The sequence below is a fragment of the Capsicum annuum genome, chromosome 10 (assembly GCF_002878395.1).
Source record: "Capsicum annuum cultivar UCD-10X-F1 chromosome 10, UCD10Xv1.1, whole genome shotgun sequence".
In the NCBI taxonomy this organism is placed as follows: domain Eukaryota; kingdom Viridiplantae; phylum Streptophyta; class Magnoliopsida; order Solanales; family Solanaceae; genus Capsicum; species Capsicum annuum.
Genome location: NC_061120.1, coordinates 209,785,704 through 209,809,269, shown reverse-complemented (window position 1 = coordinate 209,809,269; position 23,566 = coordinate 209,785,704). Strand labels below are relative to the sequence as shown.

The window sequence follows — 23,566 nt, the reverse complement described above, 5'->3', positions numbered from 1 at the left end:
TATAGTGATGCAAATTGGATCACCGGATCGAACGAAGTAAAATCCACAAGTAGATATGTATTTACTATCGTTAGAGGAGCAGTCTCTTGAAAATCATCCAAATAGACTTGTATTGCTCGCTCTACAATGGAATCTGAATTTATTGCATTGGATAAAACTGGTGAAGAAGAAGAATGACTTTGGAATTTCTTGGAAGATATTCCTTATTGGCCCAAACCAGTGGCACCAGTATGTATACACTGTGATAGCCAAGCGACAATAGGTAGGGCAGGGAGCATGATGTACAACGATAAATCTCTTCACATACGACAGAGACATAATACCGTTAGAGAACTTCTCTCTAGTGAAATTATCACTGTTGACTATGTGAAGTCAAAGAATAATGTGTCGGATCTACTTACAAAAGGACTATCTAGAGAAGGAGTGGAAAAGATATCCAAAGGAATGGGTTTAAGGCCTAGGGCAAGTCAGCATGGCGGTAACTCTACCTAACAGACTGGAGATCCCAAGAGCTAGGTTCAAGGAGATCAAACAAAGTTGTGTCTGACAGGTTCAACATTATCAATTACTCAACCTATTCTCATGATGTAGACACTGTTTAGTAAACAAGGATAAGACTTAAAGTGAAAAGTCTTTTAATGATTATCTAAATTTGGAAGATTTGACCAAATAGTTTAATTTATAGGATTGAACATTTAGAAATCACCTATGTGAGGGTGAAGTGGAAGCCGCTTCAAGCAGAATGTTAGTAAAGGCCTATTCTCTAAGCTCTCATGAAATCAGGACGTGTTCATTGCTGAAAAGAACAAAATCGTGAGAACCATAAATGGTAAAAGACTGGTTGTGTGACATGTGTTGTCTAGGTATACACTAAAGCTCAACGGTTCAAAGATATCAAATCTACCGATTGACCGAGTGCATACGATGCATGTTCACTACGGAAAGTTCAAAGAGAAACCCATTTATCCAGATGCAATCAGTCTTTGCTTGATGATCACATACTTGTCCGTAAAAATTTTACGAAAAAATAGCCATTTCCCATTCATGTGAGGGATTGTTAGGTTCAAAGTATATAAAAAAAGTGTGAATAAAAAATGAAGGAAAAATGGTGGAGAAAAGGGAGACACTAATTTAGAAAGTGTAATCCCAAATTGGAAAGTTCACTCTTTCTCCCACAATGGTGGAAGAAGAGAACTTGTAAGTGTTTAAAATAAGGAACACTTACTCTACATGGTAAGTGAGGCAAGAAATAAGAGATGCCTCGTGCCGTCATCGTTGTCGCTCTCTCAGCTCGGCTTCGGCTTTGGCTTCGGCTTCGGCTTTGGATCTGAGATCTACCTTTTTGGACAAAGTTTATTTGATAGAAATTCAGAAATTCAGTTCGAAAATACCAAAGGGAAAAATGCAACTTTTTTTTTGTTTTTTGATACTCCATTTATATGCATGTATGCAGATTCCAAAATAGTGTTTTGAAATAGTGCAGTGCTGAAACGAAAGGATGCAACACTTCAACGAAATGACACATTGACTCATGAAATGGTATGCCTGTTCGGAAAAGACACATTTTTTGGACGAACAGACATAGCTTTCCAAGAAAGGTCACACCTTTTAAGTGGACCATTGCCACTTTTCAGAAGAGGCACATGTTGGCTATATAAACCTGATTTCATCCACAGGTTTAGGTACGAATTTTCTGAAATACAAACTCTCTTCTTGTCTTGAAAAACTTTCTGTGTGATCTATCAAACCGTTAAGTGAGTTCGCTGAATCCAATAATTTGAGGTACCGCTACTGTTCGGATTGAAGGCCATTTTATCCTGGGAGGAAGATTCCAAAACCTCGGGTACAGTGAGGGGAATTATTCTTAAGGACACTCTGTGAATTCGGAGGACTTGGTCTTAAATTCTGTTTCATCTCTTTTCTGAATCTTAACACATTTCTTAGATAGATTATTGGTAATCTAGTGTTAAAGGTGTTACAAATCTTCATAAGTGTTCTTGTCTTGGACTTGAACTAGTGTTGAACTTTGTGTTTCTTATATACAGATTCTTGAACCCGAATATAGATAACAACTATTACAATAATGTGAGGATAAACCTTACAAGAGATTTATTACGAGTTAAAATAAGGTAATTGATCCTAACTTAAGATCGATGTAAAACACTTTATGCAAAAAATCCATGTTTTAAAACATCAAATAGTATGAAGATGCTTACATTATCTGAAGATTTCTCCAACTCTCAAAACTACAAAGTTTCCAGTTAAGTTGTCAACTGCTCAGCCAACTGCCTTGGTGCCAAAAAATTGGAAAAGATAGGTCCAATAAACTGGTCTCAGAAAAATTGCTCTAATCAAACTGATTAACAAATATATAGTAATAAAATTGAAATAACAATCAAAACAAATACGTGTACTGTATTGAAACTAACAATACAATAAATAACAACCATCCAATCAATCCGCAAAGGTTAAGTACTTCGCAAAGAGTATATAAAAAAGCAACAATTAAGGAACCAAAAACATTCTGATAAAGAAAACAATGATGAAAACATCAACAAAACCTTCCAATGTTCAAAAAATGGATGATTCCTCCTCTTCAGAGTCACTTGCAATTGATGTAGTAGCACCATGTAGTCCTCCCATTGTTGCATCTGTCAATGATAGAATCAGGCCACTTCTTGATTGTGTTGATAGGCTCCGTCACCTTAACATAATGCAAGAAGCAATTCAACTGCCAACGATCGTAGTAGTTGATGATCAATCATCTGGAAAATCCAGTGTTCTCGAATCCCTAAGGGACAAGGCATTTGCACTAGAGTTCCTCTTATAATGAGGCTACAGAATGATCCACAATTCAGTACTGCACCACATCTTTGCTTGAAGTACAATGGGAAGTCAGTCGATGTTGATGAAGTTGGCGTTGCAGATGTGATCATTCTTGCTACTGATGAGATTGCTGGACATGGTAAGGGGATATCGAATAAACTCTTTAACACTTGTTGTAAAAAAGAATGGTGTCCCTGATTTGACCATGGTGGACTTACCTGGCATTACTAGAGTTCCTGTTCAGGGACAACCTGATGATATTTACGAGCAAATTTCTGATATTATCAAGATGTATATATCTCCTCAAGAAAGTATAATCTTGAATGTTTTATCAGCTACTGTTGATTTCCCAACTTGTGAGTCTATCAGAATGTCTCAAAAAGTGGACAAAATAGGTGAGAGGACTCTGGCTGTTGTGACAAAAGCGGATAAAGCTCCTGAAGGATTGCTTGAGAAGGTTACCGCGGATGAAGTGAACATAGGACTTGGTTATATTTGTGTCAGGAATAGAATTGGGAAGGAGTCTTATGAAGCAGCTAGGAAAAATGAGGCAGGGCTTTTTGAAAACCATCCACTTTTGTCCAAGATTGGTAAGTCCATGGTTGGCATTCCTGTTTTGGCACAAAAGCTGGTGTGCATTCACGCAACCATTATTTCGAAACCTTTGCCTGATATTGAGAGGAAAATCAATGACAAACTTTCTACGAATTTGGCTGAACTCAACAGGCTACCTCAGCATTTAAGTTCTATGGCTGAAGCTTTAACGACTTTCATGCGAATTCTTAGTTCATTCAAGGACTCGTTAAAGAAAATTCTTCTTCGAGGGGAGTTTGACGAATACCCTGAAGAAAGCGAAATGCACTGCTCAACTAGACTGGTTGAAATGCTACATCAATTCTCTGATGAGCTACATGCGAAGAATTTCGATGGAAAAGAAGATTCCTTGATGGAAGAGATTACAGCATTAGAGGAAACCAACTGGATTGGACTGCCCAACTTCCTTCCTCGATACCTTTTCCTTAATGTGTTGCAGAAAAGAGTCAAGGAAGTTGCTGCGGTTCCGGAAGATTTTGTGGGAAGAGTGTGGAACTATAGAGGGCGAATTGTTATGAAAGTGTTGATGCATCACTGTGGACAACCAAAGGGTCAAAAATGCAACATGCTGGAATGGTCACGTCTTCTTGCAAAATATAATGTTCCATCCAAGCATGGTGACCGATATGTAGTTTACGCGCTTTAATACCTTTGTGAGCTTTACGAAGATTCTTTTCAACTTTAACACAATCATCGGTCTTAGCAGGTTCCAACACACAGTTCCCCAAAACAGAAAAACCACCCAAAACTACCATATCCTCCAAAGTAATAGTTGCTTCTCCCCATGGAAAAATGAATGTATTAGTTTCCATACACCATCTCTCTGCTAGAGCAAGAATCAAATCATAGTGCTTATAAATCTCGAACGTTGGATAGCTCCATAGATTCCAGCTTTCTTCCATATTTCTTGGTGTAAAGGCTACAACTCATTCATCCATCTAGACCATTCCTTCATGTATGAAGAACCACCCCTAAACTTAACCTTAAGTGAAGAACAAGAAGAAATTTTGGATCTTGAAGGGAGAAAAGGGAGTTTTTTAGTAGAGGGTATTGTTGGTTTTAGAAAATGGGCAATTCTAAAAATGGGTTTTACTTCATCATCAACAAGTGAAACCATTAGCTCCTCTCTTTCTTCCATGATGATTGAATCATCTAAAGAATCAACCATTCTTGAATTTTTTCCCCTTCTGTTTTACCCTTTTTTATATCAGGATTTTCAAGAATGTAGTGGGACAAAATAACCCAAATTTTGCTCTTGTGTATTGGACAAAGTTTCTAGTTCTTTCCAGGCTGTACTATGAAAAGCAAGCAATATGATCAGCTCAAAATTCTATATGCTTAAAGCTCTAATTGTAGGCAAAAGAATCATGTTGGTGCATTTGCATTTTTTGCTGGACATGCCAAAAGTGAAAAACAAACAATCATAAGGACACAGTAGCAACATTTTCATAATTTTTGGCAATAAATTTGGAGAAATTTTGTAACTTGACTTAAGTTTTTTTTTAATCAAAATAACTCTAATTATTTGTCGTGCTTATCTCTTAGATGACCTGTTAAGAAAATATTAATTAGAAGGGGTTTTGTCTTGAAGAAAAGTAACTACTAAAGGTAAAATGAAAAAAAAAAATTGTCTTGAACTTCTAAATGATAAATAATTAATTTTAGAAATTACGATCGAAAATTGAGATGGAGGGAACAGGTTAGTAACACAGTTTATTCTTTTGTTCACTTGTGTTAACACTCTGTTTATATATAATTTGTTATTTTTGTTCAAGTTCATCCTCCTTTTTTTTGAACCCCGTGAAAAGTCCGTAGCGGTTACTCTTTGAATATGTGTCAGGTAAATTCGTTCTGTGCAATAACTCGCAAATTGCACTAGAGATGTAAATTGCACGAAGTAAGTTGGATGCGATGAGCTCTACTTAGAAAGCATTAGCAGGGAAATGTATTCCTTGTTTGTAAATGCATTCATGTAATGATGCAAACATTGGAGTTAATTACTATTAATATAAAAATTTGCATGAATGCGATTTTGCATCAGATATGTAGACTGTAACAACAATTCCATAACCTGAAGGTTAATTCACTATACATACACTGGCTGATCATTTACGGATAACATAAAAAGGCCTAAACCATCGGTTAATGAGTCCTACGCTCTCTCTTTTATGGGCTACTAGTTAGATCTTTGGTGATGGAGTGAGTAAGAATCCCAACAGGGCAAAACAGCAAGCGCAGAGACACAGAATGGCGGGTCTCGATATCATTCTCCAATTACACCTTTCTTCTGCTATTCTCTACATGGTATCAGAGCCAAAGTCATAGATTGACTTGCGTTTATTTCAAGATCGGGTTTGTGGTCGATTCAACTGTTTGTGCGAATGGATTTAAACAGTTGTGGTAATGGACTGGAAATGGAGTTGTTAAACCAATCCAATTACAAGGTATGGAAGACTTATATGGAATCATACCTTGTGGGTGAGGATTTGTGAGATGTTGTTAACGGGAGTAACACAAGTTCTCCAGACGATGGGTGGAAGCAGATTAATACGAAGGCGGAGTTCCATCTAGCTCCTCCATTTTATTTGTCCATATTATAAGGTGTAAATCAGGAAAAATTGGAGGACCCTGAACTAGTTGTTCAATAAGAAAAATGAAGCCCGACCACAAATATTGGAGAATGAATTGTCGAACACCACTCAAGGTAATATTTCTATTGCCGAGTACTTTTTAAAGATTAAGAACTTATGTTCTGAGATTTCTTTATTGAATAAGGACGAGGCTATCTATGAAGCACGAATGGAAAGAATTATCATTCGTGGTTTAAAATCAGAATATATTCCCTTTGTGACATCAATTCAGGGATGGGCTAAACAACCATCCTGGAGGAATTTGAGAATCTGTCGTCATAGGAGTTACTAGACAAACAATTGGCTAGTGAACTTTTCAAAGAAAAGAAAGGATATGCTCTTTTAGCCGACAAGATAAACGTTAAAGGAAAAGCAAGAGATATGTGTCACTCTCAATTCACAGGTGGTTCAAGTTCACGTGGAAAAAAGGAAAAGTCTTTTAACAATTATAGTAAGAAGTCTCTCATATGTTATCAATGTGGAAAAGTAGGACATATAAGAAGATATTTTCGAGTCACAGAGAGCAACATGACTCTAATTGAAAAAGTTGTTGAAGAAGAAAAAGGCTGGAGAAGATGCTTAGCAGTTGAGAGTCGAGCGATAGATACCTTGGCTTCCATAAATTTGAAAAGAGATTGAATTGAATATAATATAATTCATCATGTAGATAAAAAATGCATTGAGAAGAAGCAAGAAAATTTTGAATACATTTGTCACGACCCGAGCTGGGGCCCTGGCTGTAACGAGCATCCCAAACCACGAAGGCTCGGACGCCCTTCTCTGTCTGGTAATCATGCACAACATTTATGCAATAAAGAAGAGATGCAGAAAACAAATCATGACGAAACCATGGTCATACTCTGAGTTCAATTAACAATAAAGAAAGAAATCCAACAACATCTAAACAATATCTAAATCAGTCTGCGAAATCTCTACTACGTACGAAAATAACAACTGTCTGAAACTGGGACAAGGCCCTCAGTGGACCTAAACCAATGTAAATGACAAAGTCAAAAAATATAGGCCTTCCGAAATAAAGAAGGCTCACCAACTGCACACTTTACTTCTATTTGAAAACTCTACGGCTTAGCAGGACCGCTAGACTGAGCCTCAGACCCTAAAAGGTAAGGGGTCAATACAATTATACTGGTACACAGAGCAAATCCAAAAATAATAATTTTTATTCAACATAGATGAGAGCAATTCAAAACAGTTCATAAATATAACAGATGATATGAAAGCACATGGGCATTTTTAAAAGACTCCGAACAATCATCCAAACTCTGTGACATACTCTTTATTTTACTTCTACGGTAGGTGGTATACCTTACAACTCTGAAATTCCACGGGCTATATGGAATCTGCCCTTAACTCGGTAGTCAAGCCCCCAACTCGAGTTTGCCGCAAGGGTTGGAGTTTTTGTTTCTCTACTACGCCACAGGGCCGTCGCCAGCGTACAATTTCTTTTTCGGGTGTCACAAACCCGTGTCGGCAAATCATGATTTTGGGAAATGAGTCGATTGACTCGTACCTTCTTCGGGAAACCACCTAATCCTCTTTAAGCCCATTTTTAACTCTTTAAAACATGTATTCTCTGAAATCAAACTCTTAAAACTCTAGCTCTGTTATGACATACATTTATATGTTTCATCATACCATTGACTTGCAAGTCACATCTCTGAGCCATTATTAGCATATTAAAATCTCTATTTTTAAAACATAAGTTTGGGACCACCATATCAATAAATCAGTTCAAAGAACTCTTTCTTTAAATTCATGTAAACATATGCAAGGAACTTTCTCTTTGTCAATATTTCAATAACATAAGATGGTCATGTCAATTTACTCAATAACATGCAATTCTCTCTTTTAAATAAGCATATAGGTATAACAAGAAACTCTCATCATCTCTAAATTATGTCAAACACTTGGATATTAAAAATACCACTTTCAAATCATAAAACATGTATTTCAAATCATTTCCAATAAGTTCATAAACTCTAATTCATCAAAAGATCGGGATTTCAATAATAATTCTCTCAATCAAATCTTTAATTTCATACATATACATATAGGTATAAATCAATTTAAGGGAAAATACCACAAGGCCAAGACAATTTTACCATTTAAAGGTTCTAATGCATAACTTAAAACATAGGATCCAAAACCTCTTTATAAATTCATGCTTGATAACTTTAAATCATATTCAAGAGATTCAACAAGCCCCTATAGTTTAGAATAAACCCCACGTACCTTAGTGACGACGAAATTGTGAAAAGATTGAACCTTTAAGCTTGAATTCCTTTATTTCTTGTGAAAAGCCACTTGAATTCACAAGGAATCATCTACTTTGGGTCTATACGCTTAGGAAAGATGATCTAAATTCTAGCCCAAAAGTACGGGGTGTTACAACATTCATGTTAAAATACCTCAGAAGCTCACTCACTCACACACATAGCAACCATTGCGCTGCATAGCTTTAGCTTGATAGGAAGAAGAGTAAGAAAGAAGAGGAGCTAAAATGGAACTTGTGTATTGAGGTAGTTACAATGTGTTTTACATGTCACCTATTTATCACATGATCAACACATGAATTTCTAGAAGCTTCCTAACAAACTCCTAACAACTTCACCAAGTGGCTAACCAACTAACTAACTTGCCCACTAGATAACTAACTCGGCCAACTAATTAACTAACTAATGGAATAGTAACTATTTCAATGTAACAGTAGCAACATTACAAAGATGAAGATGAACTAAACTTATAGTTTTAACACTCCCCTTCAAGTGCAGGGTGCAAAATGTTAAGCACATTAAGTTTGTTTAGGAGATGTGAGTGCTGATCTTGATTTAATCTCTTGGTGAGAATGTCTGCAACTTGTTGACTTGTCTGCACATACATAGGTTGAATCAACCCTTCCTTGATATTATCTCTGATAAAGTTACAGTCAACCTCAATATGTTTGGTCCTCTCATGGAATATGAGATTAGCAGCTAGTTGGATGGATGATTTTCTATCACTAAAGATGGTGATAGGCTTAGTGATAGATACCTTCAGTTCTACAAACAAACCTTCTAACCATGTTACTTCTGCCAAAGCTAAGGTCATACTTCTATATTTTGCCTTAGCCGAGCTTCTAGAGACAGTGTGCAGACCTCCTAGTGTTTGGGTATGCAACTCAATCTGAGTCACACCAATAAACCAACTCTGCAGTAGGTTGTGCCCTGAGCCATACACCTTGTCCTACAGTTCCTTCTAGATATCTTATCGCCCTGTTTGCAGCTTCTAAATGGGACTTCTTAGGATGTTGCATGAATTGACTTAAGGTTTGCACAACATAACTGATGTTAGGTCTTGTTATTGTTGCATACATTAGCTTCCCAATAAGCCTTTGGTATGATGTCACATCCTTTAGAACAACATCTCCGCTAACACCTGCTGCCTCATCTACTTCAACAGAAGTTAGCTTGATATTAGTCTCTAATGGAGTGAAGGCTGGTTTAGCACCAGCATGCCCTGTATTGGATATAAGCTCCAAGATGTATTTTCTCTGGTTCAATATCACTCCAGTTGCAGACCTCAACACTTCAATACCTAGGAAATACTTAAGTTCACCTAGATCCTTAAGTTTAAATTATTGATGTAGAGTACCTTTTGCTGCACTTATCATGTTTGCATTTTCACCAGTAATTAGAAGATCATCCACATATACTAAAACCACAACTATTTGTCACACCACTTTTTCCGCTCGAGGCATCGAGGTCGAAGGGTTTTTTCAATTAAAGTGACCATATTAAATAGGGATTATTTTAATTTCAGAGTCGCCACTTGGAATTGAGTTATGGTATTCCAAGTCACCTTATTGACTCCCTAATCAAAAGGAAATAAATCTTTGTTGGTCTGCAAAAATAGAAGACCGGGTAAGGAATTCTGTTGACCGACGGAAAGTTGTGAGGAACCCCTCGAGTCCCGTGGTTCAAGCACGATCGCTTTTATTGACTTATCTTAACTTAAACTATTTTAGTAAATTATGTCAAGGCCTAAATTCGTTCATTTTTTATTATACTAAAACTATTTAAAACTTTTGTATTAAACTAGTGAAAATTAATTTTAAGACGATCTTTGCCGAAGTGCAATATTGCATCCTCGAATTATTTTTAAACGTCTCAAAAAGATGCGTACGCCGCATTCTTAATCGAGACAAGTGTATCAAACGTGCCTAAAGTTTATTTAGCGTCAAAAGACATTTGTTCGTCTCTTATAAACTCGAGATGATTTTATCTTGTTCATTTATTTACTCTTTTCTCCTTTTTCTTTTAAATTTGCAACTCACCTACCTTACAAATGAGTTTTTTCCTCTTTTCTCTTTTCTCCATGGTGTCTCTCAGTACGTAAAAACAAAAACTGATTTGGGGAGTTGGTGTGTTTCACTTAAAAAGGGAGTGTGGGAGGGAACGGTTGCGGTAGTTATCAGAAAAATGGGGGAAGTAGTTAGAATAGGATAGGGTGTTTTTTTTTTCAAATTTTAAATCTTTTAAAAAAACAAATAAAAAATAAAAATAACAATAATAACCAATAAATATAATAAATAATAAAATAATAATAATAAAAATAATAAATAATTAATTTAATATTTAAGAAAATACAATAAAAGTGTAAGAATAGCCAAAAATAAATATAATCAAGATAGTACTAAAACTACTAACTTATTTATTTAAAAAGAAACATATTTTTAAAATTTTTGGCTACTTTTTAAAATTGATATAAAAATAAAAGAATATCCTAAAATTAACATCATTTAGTTATAAATTTTTCAACTAAAAATTTATTAAAAATAAAATAAAATTTAAAATAATATCGAAACAAATATAAATATTTAATATCAAAAAATATATATATTACACTCAGGGAGGGTCAAAAATCATGTATCTACATTTTGCCCCTCTTTGTTTGAAATCTCGAAGAGTTTTCATACAAAGAAGTAGACAAAAATATAATTTTTAATCCTCCGATTATTCAAAAAGAATATAAAAAGAAAAAGGAGATGCGACCGAGTCCTGGTTTTGGACCGCTTATATATCTCGAGTTATAAGTGAATCAGGTCACATGTAGTTCAAAGGTAACATGGTAAGAGAAAAAGTTAAAGTCGAGTGAGATTCCGTCGAGTTTCCAGTTAACAACTTCTGCTTTTTACATTTAAACACAAATAGAAAAATAAGATACAAGTAAAAATCCTATCTATACAACTTTCTAGAATCTTGACTTGAATCTTCATGACTTCTTAAGTCGAGATAGTCATTATTCTGAGTTGAACTTGATAATTGATTTATTCTTCAAACTTTCCTCTGACTTGAACTTGACAATCTTCACCCTATTCTTCAGGCGGGCTCCTGGCTTGCTTTTCTTCACCCTGTTCTTTAGGCGGGCACCTAACTTGATGTTTCTTCACCCTGTTCTTTAAGCGGGCACCTAGCTTGTTGTTTTTTTCACCTTGTTCTTTAGGCAGGCACCTAACATGTTGTTTCTTCACCCTATTCTTCAGGCGGACACCTAACTTGATATTTCTTCACCCTGTTCTTCAGGCGGGCTCCTGGATTTGCTACTTCTTCATTTTTTTTCAAATATGTTCCTGAACTCAAAATAAAAAGGTGAAATAGAAAAATAACATCCCATTCTTCAGGACGGTCCTGGACATAAAATAAATTCCCATTCTTTAGGAGGGTCCTGTCCCATTCTTCAGGAGGGTCCTGAAAAAAAATAAATCTCATTCTTCAGGAGGGTCCTATCCCATTCTTCAGGAAGGTCCTGAGCAGAAAAATAAATTCCCATTTTTCAGGAGGGTCCTGTCCCATTTTTCAGGAGGGTCCTGAGCATAAAATAAATTCCCATTCTTCAGAAGGGTCTTGTCCCATTCTTCAGGAGGGTCCTGAGCATAAAATAAATTCAATGAACATGAACAAAATTTTTGCCCCAGTTTATTCTTAGAAAATGATTCGACTAAAAGGTACGTCTTAATGAATCAAGGAGGATGATTCGACTAAAAGGTACATCTTATAGGAATCAAGATTCAAGTTAAGAAGCGCGTTACCTAACAAAATGAAAACTGACTTATTCAGACTAGAAAGTGCGTCTCCTAGAGGTTAAATGAAATGATTCAACTAGAAAGTGTGTCTTCTAGGAGTGAAGGTTCAAGTTAGGAAGTGTGTTACCTAACAAATGAAAAACTGACTTATTCAGACTAGGAAGTGTGTCTCCTAGGGGTCAAATGAAATGACTCGACTAGAAAGTACGTTTCCTAGGGGTCAAATGAAATGACTCGACTAGAAAGTGTGTATTCTAGGAGTGAATGTTCAAGTTAGGAAGTGCTTCACCTAACAAATAAAAAACTGTCTTATTCAGACTAGGAAGTGTGTCTCCTAGGGGTCAATGAAATGACTCAACTAGAATGTATGTCTTCTAGGAGTGATGGTTCAAGTTAGGAAGTGCATCACCTAACAAAAGAATCTTAAATTATCCGGACTAGGAAGTGCGTCTCCTAGGGTTTAAAATGATGAGTTTTTACCATTATTGATTACCAAATCTGTGTAACAGTACTGCCTCTTGCATTTACAGTAGTGAGAAAATACAGCTTTTAATAGTTAAGCTTTGAAACCTTTGATATGAAGGTAACACATGTTTTTGTTTCATATAAAGAAAAACTTTTTAATTTAATTTAAAAATATGGTGGTTGATTTGTGGTATTTGGCTATTGAGACGATCTCTTGTACTTGTCATGCCCAGCTCCATTGCAAATCATTGATAGATATTGTTGACTTGTTGTAGTATTAACCCCAAATTTTGACTACTAAAACATTATGACTCAAATCATATTTCTCTTGCATGATGCCTCAGGATTCAGCTTCAAATACACCTTTTATACTTTTATGAGTCCAAAAACTATCGGATGACAAGCATTCTCAAGTACTTTACTTTATTTTTGAAATATGTCATCTTTGTGTATTGGTCTTTTGTCTTGCTTTGCACAACTAAAGGAGTTGGTAGCAAGTTTTGAAGTCCTTCCTCACTTATCTTGACAAAATTTTGACTTAAAAAAATACATGAAAGATGACGATAGTGATTTTCTTTTGACCACAAAGACACAAAAATTAAAAATCAAAAATAAAAATAGAAAATAAATAAATAAATAAATAACAAAAAGAATAGGAAAGGACAATAGACATCTCTTCTTAAAAAAAAAAATCAAAAAGATAATTTTATCTGGGCGTGGCATTTGATTCTAGTGATTATGACATGCATTTTGAATTAAACAACCTGATCTATCCAAACTAATCACTATCACTTTTTGCCTACTCATTGAATTTGAAAGGGAGTCATTCTTGAACTTGTTCCCTCTAGATTATAATCCTTCTTAGGCTAGTGACACCTCGATGGGTTTTCGCCAATAAGCCGCTCCTACTTTCTCTTCTTTTTCAACTCATTGTCGTCTTTTGGTGCCCATGAAGACTTTTACTAATAAAACTCTCATTTTTATTGATCTCACAACTCACGGTTGCCTTATGATGCCCAAAAGGGTTTTCACCAATAAGACTCTCTCATTTTTTTTTAAAGCAAATAACACTCAAAATATGAAATATCATGCACCTATAACATGTTTAGCCTTGACATTCTCAAAGATTGATCTGAAGGTCTTTCTTTGGTTGTATCTTGGCTTTTGGAATGAGATAGAAAGAAAGGTCGGCATGGGGCTCAAAATTTACACAACATTGGATAAAATACAAAACTTTTGAAATCGACTCGTTTAAGGAAATAAACTTTTGCCCCAGTTTTATTTCATTTTGGGTAACTTGAATTTTCTTTTGGTTGGACCGAACCCCAGAGTGGGGATGCCTATGTATCTTGCCATAGCAAGAATCGGGTCAAACGTAGTTCAGGAAGTCATTCTCTTGTTTTTTTTTTGAAATGAACCTGGGCTCTCATTTTTTCTTTTCTTTGATTCTTCTCTTTTTGGAATTTTTTTTCAAGTCCATTTCTTTTCTTGACATTTTTTTGTCTGACTCCATTTTCTTTTTGACATATTTTTTTTTTGACTTCATTTTTTCTTGACATTTTTCAGACTCCATTTTTCTTGACACCTTCTTTTTTATTTTTTCCAAACTCTATTTTGATTCCAAAAGAAGGGTACGAAATAAAATAAAACTAAAACTCAAAAGGGGTAACAAAGGATGACACAACATTTGGATAGCAGAATGAAATGCCTTCGTCATATCAATCCTTAAAAATGCAAGAACTTAACATGTAATCTGTGAGTGAACATAAAGATAATGTATATTTTTTCAATATTGACCTTGACTGAATACGTATGTCACTACTTCTCATGCACTTGTCAAACAAGGTCCAATTATATTCACATTCCTCCCATTAAAGGACTCATGCGTTTTTAAGCTAACTTCTTTTTGCTTCTCCTGACAATAGAGACTATATATCTTCTGATCACTCTCATTTAAAGTGTTTGAGATTGACCTTCTCATTGATGACCAATTCATTTTTGATTCACAAAGTTATTGTTTCAATCCATTCAAGTGAGACTTTAACTCAATCAACAAACATCTCAACATTTTACTTATTTCCTTACAAGATTTTTCCTTTCAACTCTATCTTCCTGGTCAAGTGTTTCAGGATTAGATTAGGTTTTAAGATCTGGTGAAAATTCATCATACATATCATATCATTAGAATCACCATAAAAAAATTGTATGAAGAAAAAAAAAGACAAATAAACAATATCAAAAAAATAAAAATAGAAATAAAGGGACACACATTTTGTTGACAGAAAGACAAAAGAGTTTGAACAAAGACGATAAAAAATAAGACAAGATAAATTCCAAACTACAACCCTAAAATAATTCGGATAGGAAAAAGAAAAATAAAACAGACTACCAAAAATCCCTCATCGTGAGGAGTGAAGATTGACTTCTAAATTACCAAACTTAATATTTTAGCCACTGATTTGCACGTTGGCCTTAATGGAGTCTCCACCCTCATTGCGACATCATCTATTTTTTTCCAACCATTCTGAAGTTATCGCCATTAAAATCTCTCCAAAATAAATCATCAGCAGTTTCTCTTTTTCCTTACTCCTCATAATTGATTTCAAAACCTTTTTAGATGAGTCAAAGGATGACCATGACCCTCGTACATGTCCAACTTTGGTATTTTGGAGGTTAGAGGCAAGTGAACATTGAAACATGTAAAAATCCTTGTGAGAATTCTCTTTTTCTCTCTCAGTATTTGCATGTTTCTCATATTTTGCGCCAAATTTCCCACTTTTTAGGCCATTTCTTCTTAATCCTCATTTCTAACAATTTACACCACCTCATATCAGACCCTATACCATATTTGTGTGTCATTTTGCCTGTTCTATGAACCTGGTGTTGTATTGGTGAGATGCCAATTTAGCCACAAGCTAACACTAAATATTATTTTAATTTTGGAGAAAACTAATGTGTCAGAGTTTAAATTTCTTTTTTGTAAGACCACCAAATCCATGGAGGACTGCCTACGTATCTCATAAAGATGAGAATTAGGTGTGTGTAGTACTTGAAGTATATATCGTACAAAATTCAGCCTCAAGACCCCTAAAGGTTCAGGGCTGTTAAGATTTATATATATATATATTTGTAAAAAGTTAGCCTCATGATCCCTAAAGATTTAGGGCTGTTAAATTTATATATTTTTTATTTATTTTGTAAAAGCTTAGCCCATGATCCCTAAAGATTCCGGGCTATTGAAATATATATATATATTTTTTTTTTTATTATTATTATTATTATTATTTGTAAAACTTTAGCCTCATGATCCCTAAAGATTCAGGGCTATTAAAATAAAAAAAAATTGGACTTGAGAATTAGAAAAATAATTATGAAAGTAATCATATTTTCAAAATATTCCCTAATAAATCTATGAATAATTTTTCAAAAGATAGGGTCGCATCCTGGAAGGACTTCCTATGTATCACACTAAGATGTGAGAATCAGACCCTCGTAGTTCATGAAGATCGTAAAACTATGTTAAATAAAATTTTCTTTGAAAAATGATTCACTAAATGTGAGGATAAATTAATCTCTTGCATTTTAAAGTTGCCTAAAGCCTTCCAAACAAATGACAAAGAACACGTAGGATGCATATGTTGGTCTTTATAAAGTAGGTTACCTGTCCTAGATAGACCCGGCCCCTGTGCCGAGTCTCGCTAAGTCAAATGCATATGATGCAAATAAAGTGGTACCTAATAAGGATAACCGGATTCTGAGTTTTCAGTTATTCTAAGTTTGAGCCTAATAAGGATAGGTGTCTAGACTGGCTTACCCGAGCGGACACTCGAAGGGATAACTTGGTTGGTAGCAGGGCAACACCACCTTCGTTGTCGATCCAAACCCCGCCTAACATGTGTGACTATAATCCTTCACCATGTGCCTTAACACTGGCTATCTCAAAAAGAAAGTAGGATGCATGCGCTGCATTTCTTCTATCCTATTTTAGAGACTCAGAGGGGATGCGCAAGAGAAGACAGTATATAATACGGTTCAATCAATATCAAAGCGGTAAATAAGCGACAAGTAGTGCATAAGGCCAACAAACAAAATATCAACAATAATTAAAGCAAGTATAAGTCAATATGAAAAGCTTGAATTCTTATTAATCCCCAGCGGAGTCGCCAGAGATGTCACACCCCTTTTTCCGCTCGAGGCGTCGAGGTCGAAGGGTTTTTCTAATTAAAGTCACCATATTGAATAGGGATTATTTTAATTTCAGAGTCGCCACTTGGAATTGAGTTATGGTGTTCCAAGTCACCTTATTGAATCTCTAATCAAAAGAAAATGACTCTTTGTTGGTCTGCGAAAACAGAAGACCGGGTAAGGAATTCTATTGATCGAGGGGAAGGTGTGAGGCATCCCTCGAGTCCCGTGGTTCTAGCATGATCGCTTTTATTGACTTATCTTGACTTAAACTATTTTAATAAATTATATTAAGGCCTAAATTTGTTCATTTTTTATTATACTAAAACTATTTAAAACTTTTGTATTAAACTAGTGAAAAGTAATTTTAAGACGATCTTTGCCGAAGTGCAATATTGGATCCTCGAATTATTGTTAAACGTCTCAGAAAGATGCGTACACCGCATTATTAATCGAGAAAAATTTATCAAAAATGCCTAAAGATTATTTAGCATTAAAAGACTTTCGTTCGTCTCTTGTAAACTCGAAACGATTTTATCTTGTTCATTTATTTACTCTTTTCTCCTTTTTCTTTCAAATTTGCAACTCGCCTACCTTACAAATGAGTTTTTTCCTCTTTTCTCTTTTCTCTGTGGTGTCTCTCAGTACGTAAAAACAAAAACTAATTTGGGGAGTTAGGGTGTTTCACTTAAAAAGGAAGTGTGGAAGGGAACGATTGTGGTAGTTATCAGAAAAATGGGGGAAGTAGTTAGAATAGGATAGGTTTTTTTTCTTTTTTCAAATTTTAAATCTTTTAAAAAAATTAAAAAAACAATAATAAACAATAAATATAATAAATAATAAAATAATAATAATAAAAATAATAAATAATTAATTTAATATTTAAGAAAATACAATAAAAGTGTAAGAATAGCCAAAAGTAAATATAATCAAGATAGTACTAAAACTACTAACTTATTTATTTAAAAAGAAACATATTTTTAAAATTTTTGTACTACTTTTTAAAATTGGAATACAAAAAAAGAATATCCTAAAATTAACTTCATTTAGTTATAAAATTATCAACTGAAAATTTATTAAAAATAAAATAAAATTTAAAATAATATCGAAACAAATATAAATATTTAATATCAAAAAATATATATATTACACTCAGGGAGGGTCAAAAATCACGTGTCTACACCATTCTCTCTGTCTTCTTTAAGGTAAAGAGTGAGTAATCATAGTTGCTTTAAGTGAATCCTACATTAAGCAATAGTACGGTAAATTTTATGTTCCACTGTCTTTATACTTGCTTTAGTCTATATAATGACTTAATCGATCTGCAAACTTTGTACTATTTTTCCTCCTTGAAACCATCTGGTATCTCCATGTACACTTTTTCATCCAAGTCACCTTGTAGAAAAGCATTGTAAATATCCATCTAGTACATGCACCATTTTCTAGATACTACCAACACAATGACACTCCTCACTGTAACCATTTTGGCCACTAGAGAGGTGTCATGGTAATCCATCCCCTCTTGTTGAATGTACCCTTATCTACCAACCTTGCCTTAAACCTTTCTATTTCCCCATTGGTTTTATACTTGATTTTGTACACCCATTTTGATCCAATAATGTTCTTATCTGGAGGCATATCAACCACCTCCCAAGTGTGATTGTCTTCAAGAGCTTTAACCTCCTACTTCATGGCCTCAATCCACCTGTTATCTTTGCTAGTTTCAATGTAAGATTGTGCTTCAACTTCTGCTGATAAACTGAACACAAAGCTTTGGTATCTTGAACTAGTATTAGCATAAGACAGATAATTTGCCAAAGGATATCTAGTTCCTCTTCTTTTCCATGGTGAAGCATAGACCCAGTAATAATATATGTCATGTTAGACTGTTTAGAGTCATGTGTTTGTTTGTTTATCAATTCTTTGATCTGCTTGTATTCTTCTTATAAAAAACCTTGTCCCTTTGCCAAAACAACATTCTTGATGTCTTTACTTTCTTGTCCATTGGATGGATCTGCTAAATATGCATTCTCAGGCCTGTGAAGTTATGAGCTGAAAATTGGTTGTTGTTTTGACCAACAGTTGAGTCCATATCCATCAATTCTACCTTGGCTATTGTGGAATGATTGATGTGATGCTCCCCTTAAACTGTAATAGTTTTCTTTCTTCTTATTCTTCCAATCATTAGTATAACCATGCAATTTTTAACAGGCCCAGTGAAGTTACAGTAATCATATCTTCTGCTATTGTAATTTTGACCTCCATAGCTAGTTGATGCAAAACTACTACTTTGATATCAAGTTTCTCCTTGATTTCTATGTACTTGCATAGCTATATTCTCAGTTTTATCATTAATAGTTGTATTACAGGCAAGCTATTAGATCCCATCTTCAATAATCATTGCATATGCTTGATTAAGTGTAAGTGTTACTCCTTTCATCAATATCTGTCTTTTTGCTTGATCATATGCAACATATAAACCACTTCCTCAACTAATATAGATGCTCTTCATATTCCTTAGACTTGGACAATTACATTATGAAGCTGGAATAAGTGCATCATGTTCTGTAATGCCCCAAAATTTTTCTTAGCTAAATTTTGTCCCTAAAATATCATGTTCTATGGCTTCTAGAATATTTTATACTTATTTCCCTATGGAATCCCTTAGATTTAAACTTTTCTTTACGTAGATGACTAAATAAGCTTTCCGTCGATATAAGATTCGTCTAAAATAGACACTCGGTGAAGAAGTTATGGCTATTTTATGTTCTAGTCGTCAAACATCGTCATTCTGGTGTTTAGCGCATTGTGGAGAGGGTTTAATTAGAAATTGTCAAATTCTAGTGGGACCTCGCGATAGTGGCGCGTCGTGGTGGCCCATAAAATTGGGTTCCCAGTTTAATTTTTTCCAGCTTCATTCAGAAGTTAACAAGGGTAATTTGGACTTTTTCCAAGCCTCTTAAAACGTCCAAACAGTAGATTAAGACCCATACAAGCAGAATATATGACAATCTCAAGATTTTCCTCAAAACAAAAACCCTAGTTCATATACTTCTCCTACAAGAAACTCAAGATTCAGCTGTGGGTTTTCAAAATTGACTGAAGATTTGGAATCCTCAAATCGTAGGCTTCAAGGATCATCTCTTATTCTTCGTAATCGAGGTACATGGGGTGGGTTTATTCTAAAAACTACATGGGCTTGAAATTTGTAAAGCATGATTTAAAAGTTTTGATATATGTATTTTATGGGGGTTTTGAAAATTATATTATTGATTATGTATTTCAAAGGTTTCAATGCTACTATTGCTTTGGCCTTGTGGTCTTTTCCCCTAAATTGATTTACATATATATGTATATGTATGAATTTGAGATTTAAGATTGGTGAGAGCATAAATTATGAACTCCCTCTCTTGTATTGAATTAAAAATTATGGTTTTGTGATTTGAAAGATATTTTTTGTAATATCCTGGCATTTGAACATGATTTGAAATTTGTTGAGAGGGTGTTTATTGATACCAATATGTTCTTGTGTGTATAAGAAAGAATTGCATGTGTTTACATGAGGTTTGAAAAAAATTTTCATTGAATTGAATTATTGAAATGCTGGTCTCAAAACTTGTGTTTTGAATACAGAGATTTATGATAGACTAATAATGGCTCAGAGATGTGACTTGCAACTCAATGGTATGATGACACCATATGTATTCATTCCATAACAGATTATGTTTTCAGAGCATATTTTCAGAATATGTTTTTAGAACATGTTTTCAGAGTATGTTTTCAGAGACTGTATGTTTTGATAGAGTTTTAAAAAGAGGCTTAGAGAGGGTTAGGTGGTTACCCGAAGAAGGCACGAGTTCAAGCAACTCTTATCCTGAAACCTTATTTGCCGATATGGATACATTATTATTGTACGCTGGCGACGACCGTGTGGCGTAGTAGATTCAGAGACTCTTGACACTTGCGGCACACTTGGGTTGGCAGCTTCGCTGCCGAGTTAATGGCAGTTTCCATATAGCCCATGGAATTTTTTAGAGTTGTAGGGTATACCACCTAGCTCAGAAGTAACACAAATTTCTCAGAGCTGAAATGATTTTTACAGAATCTTTAAAATGCCCATGTGAATTCTTACTACATGATATACTTATGAACTGTTTTAAATTGCTCTTATGTATGTTTATTTATAAATGATTATTTTAGATATGCTCTGCGTACCAGTACATATGTATTGACCCCCTCCTCCTACCTCTCAGGTTCGGAGACTCAGTCTAGGGGTCCAGATAAGTAGTAAATAATTCAGACAGCTGATCAGATTATGCATTGGTAAGCCTTCTCTATTCCAGAAGGCCTATCTTCTCAGATTATGTCACTTATTTCAGTTTTGGTCTACTGGGGGCCTTGTCCCAGTTTCAGATAGTATCAGATTTCATGTAGTAGAGATTTTGCAGACTGAGTCAGATGTTATTTAGATGTATTTGATTTGAAGTTTTCATACTTATGTTGAATTCATAGTTGACCATGTTTTCGTAGAAGATTATGTTTCTGTATCTTCTTCATTATATGAATGTTGTGCATGATTACCAGATAGAGAAGGGCGTTCTAGGCCTTCATAGTTTGGGATGTACGTCTCGGATAGGCCCTAGTTCGGGTCATGACAAACTTGGTATTAGAGCATAGTTCATGGTCCCAGGGTGTCTGCGAAATCATGTCAGGTAGAGTCTTATTTTTGGGTGTGTAGCGCGCCACACTTATAAGCAGGAGGCTACTAGGAATTTAAGAATGTTCCTCTTCTTTGTGATTTAGTTTGTGCTTCAGAGTCTAATCTATCCCCTAATTAATCACCTCTTGCTTTTGAGAAAACCAGCAATGCCTCTCCATTGCACCAACTTTAATGCTCAGGATGATAAAGTCCGTCCCACCCATGGGATGCGGACCCATAACAGAGCTCATACCCCAGAACCTGTTCCTACTCTGGGAGTACCTCCTGTACCGACTAGTCCTTCCAGAGCTCCTCGAATAGGGAACAATTGCACTCAACCTCTTGAAGGAGAGGTTTCTAATGCTGAATTTAGATAATCTATTCACATACTTGCACAGCTAGTAGTCGCACAGACTCAGAGGTCGTAGCATACTGGGTCTGTGTCTGTTACTTCTAAAGTTACTAGAGTGGGCCAGTTCACGAGAATGAACCCGCCCAAGTTCTCTGGCGCTATGGTAGAAGAGGGCCCGCAGGAGTTCGTAGATGAAATGGAGAAGATTTTTAAAGTAATGCATGTTGATCAGGTGGAGGGTGTTGAGCTAGCAACATACCAGCTAAAGGATGTAGCAGACCAATGGTACAATGAGTAGGAAGATACGAAGGGAGACAGTGCTGAGCCTATAGTTTGGGACGAGTTTGTGGAAGCTTTTCTTGATCGATTCTTTACTCTGGAGCTGAGGGAAGCTAAACTAGAGGAATTCATAGACCTTAAGCAGGGTAAGATGAGTGTTTAGGAGTATACTTTAAAGTTTAACCAGCTGGCCTATTATGCTTCTGAGATGACGAGTAGTATGAGGGCCTGAATGAGGAAGTTTGCTTTTGGCCTTTCAGATAATCTGGTGCTTGAGTGTTAGGGAGCTATGCTGAACAGGGATATGGACTTTGCTAGGCTGTCAGTCCACATGTAGTAAGTTGAGGAGAAGAAAAAAAAGGTAGCTGAATCTAGGGATAATAACAGGTTGGCAAAGAGAGCCAGAGCAACAGATCAGAGTCATAGTTAGCAGCAGAGCGGTAATTGGGCCGGCAAATAAAAAAAGAAGAAGAATTAGGGTAATGCACAGTCGGTAGCTAGTGCTCCAGTGTCCAGACCCATAGCTGAGCAGCGCACCAAGAATTTTTAGTCTAGTTAGGGGCCAAGGATGCAGGGTATGCAGTCACAGGGAAGTGTAGCCCAGAACTCTCGATCCTATCCAAGCTGTGGGAGATGCGGGAGGAATCATCTAGGGAGATGTCAGTTTGGCGCTTTGGTGTGTTATTCATGTGGCCAGCCAAGCCATATCTAGAGAGACTTTTTGGAAGCAAGGAGTAATGTTGGAGGAGCCAAGTCGTAGGTGAATTCATCTACACCACCACCTTAGAAGGGTGCCACTTCAGCCGTCGAAAATGGTCAAAACTGGTTGTATGCTTTGAACAACTTCTAGGAGGCAGAGGCCTCACTAGATGTAGTCATCGGTACGTTGTAAATCTTTTCTTGTGATGTATATGTATTACTTGATCCAGGGTCTACCTTGTATTAAGTGACCCCATACGTGGCTGTTGGTTTTGGGTTTGACCCTGAGGTGATTGCTGAACCTTTTTCAGTTTCCACCCTGGTGGGAGATTCTGTAGTGTTTAGGAGGGTGTATAGAAATTATGTTGTGTCTATTTTCATCCAGGATACTGAGGCAGATCTCATAGAACTTGGTATGGTTGATTTTAATGCCATCTTAGGGATGGATTGGCTTCATTCGTGCTATGCCACCTTGAATTGTAGGACCCGAAGAGTCGTCTTTTCTTTTTTGAATGAGTCGGTGATAGAATGCGAGGACATTCTCTAGCACGTAGAGGGCATTTCATATCTTATCTCAGGGCCCGTAAACTTATTTCCAAAGGTTGCTTGTATCATCTTATTCGGATTAAAGATTCTAGTGCCGAAAGTCCCCGTAGTGAATAAATTCCCAAAAGTCTTTCTAGATGATCTCCCAGGAATACCACCTAATAGGGAGATAGATTTTGGTATTGATTTATTGCCAGATACCCTTTCTT

At 35.6% G+C, this 23,566-nt stretch overlaps 1 pseudogene; it reads left to right on the top strand.

Annotated features, from left to right (window-relative positions):
- The first annotated feature begins 2,578 nt into the window (after positions 1–2,578).
- LOC107844619 lies at positions 2,579–4,066 on the top strand (annotated as a pseudogene).
- The last annotated feature ends 19,500 nt before the right edge of the window (positions 4,067–23,566 follow it).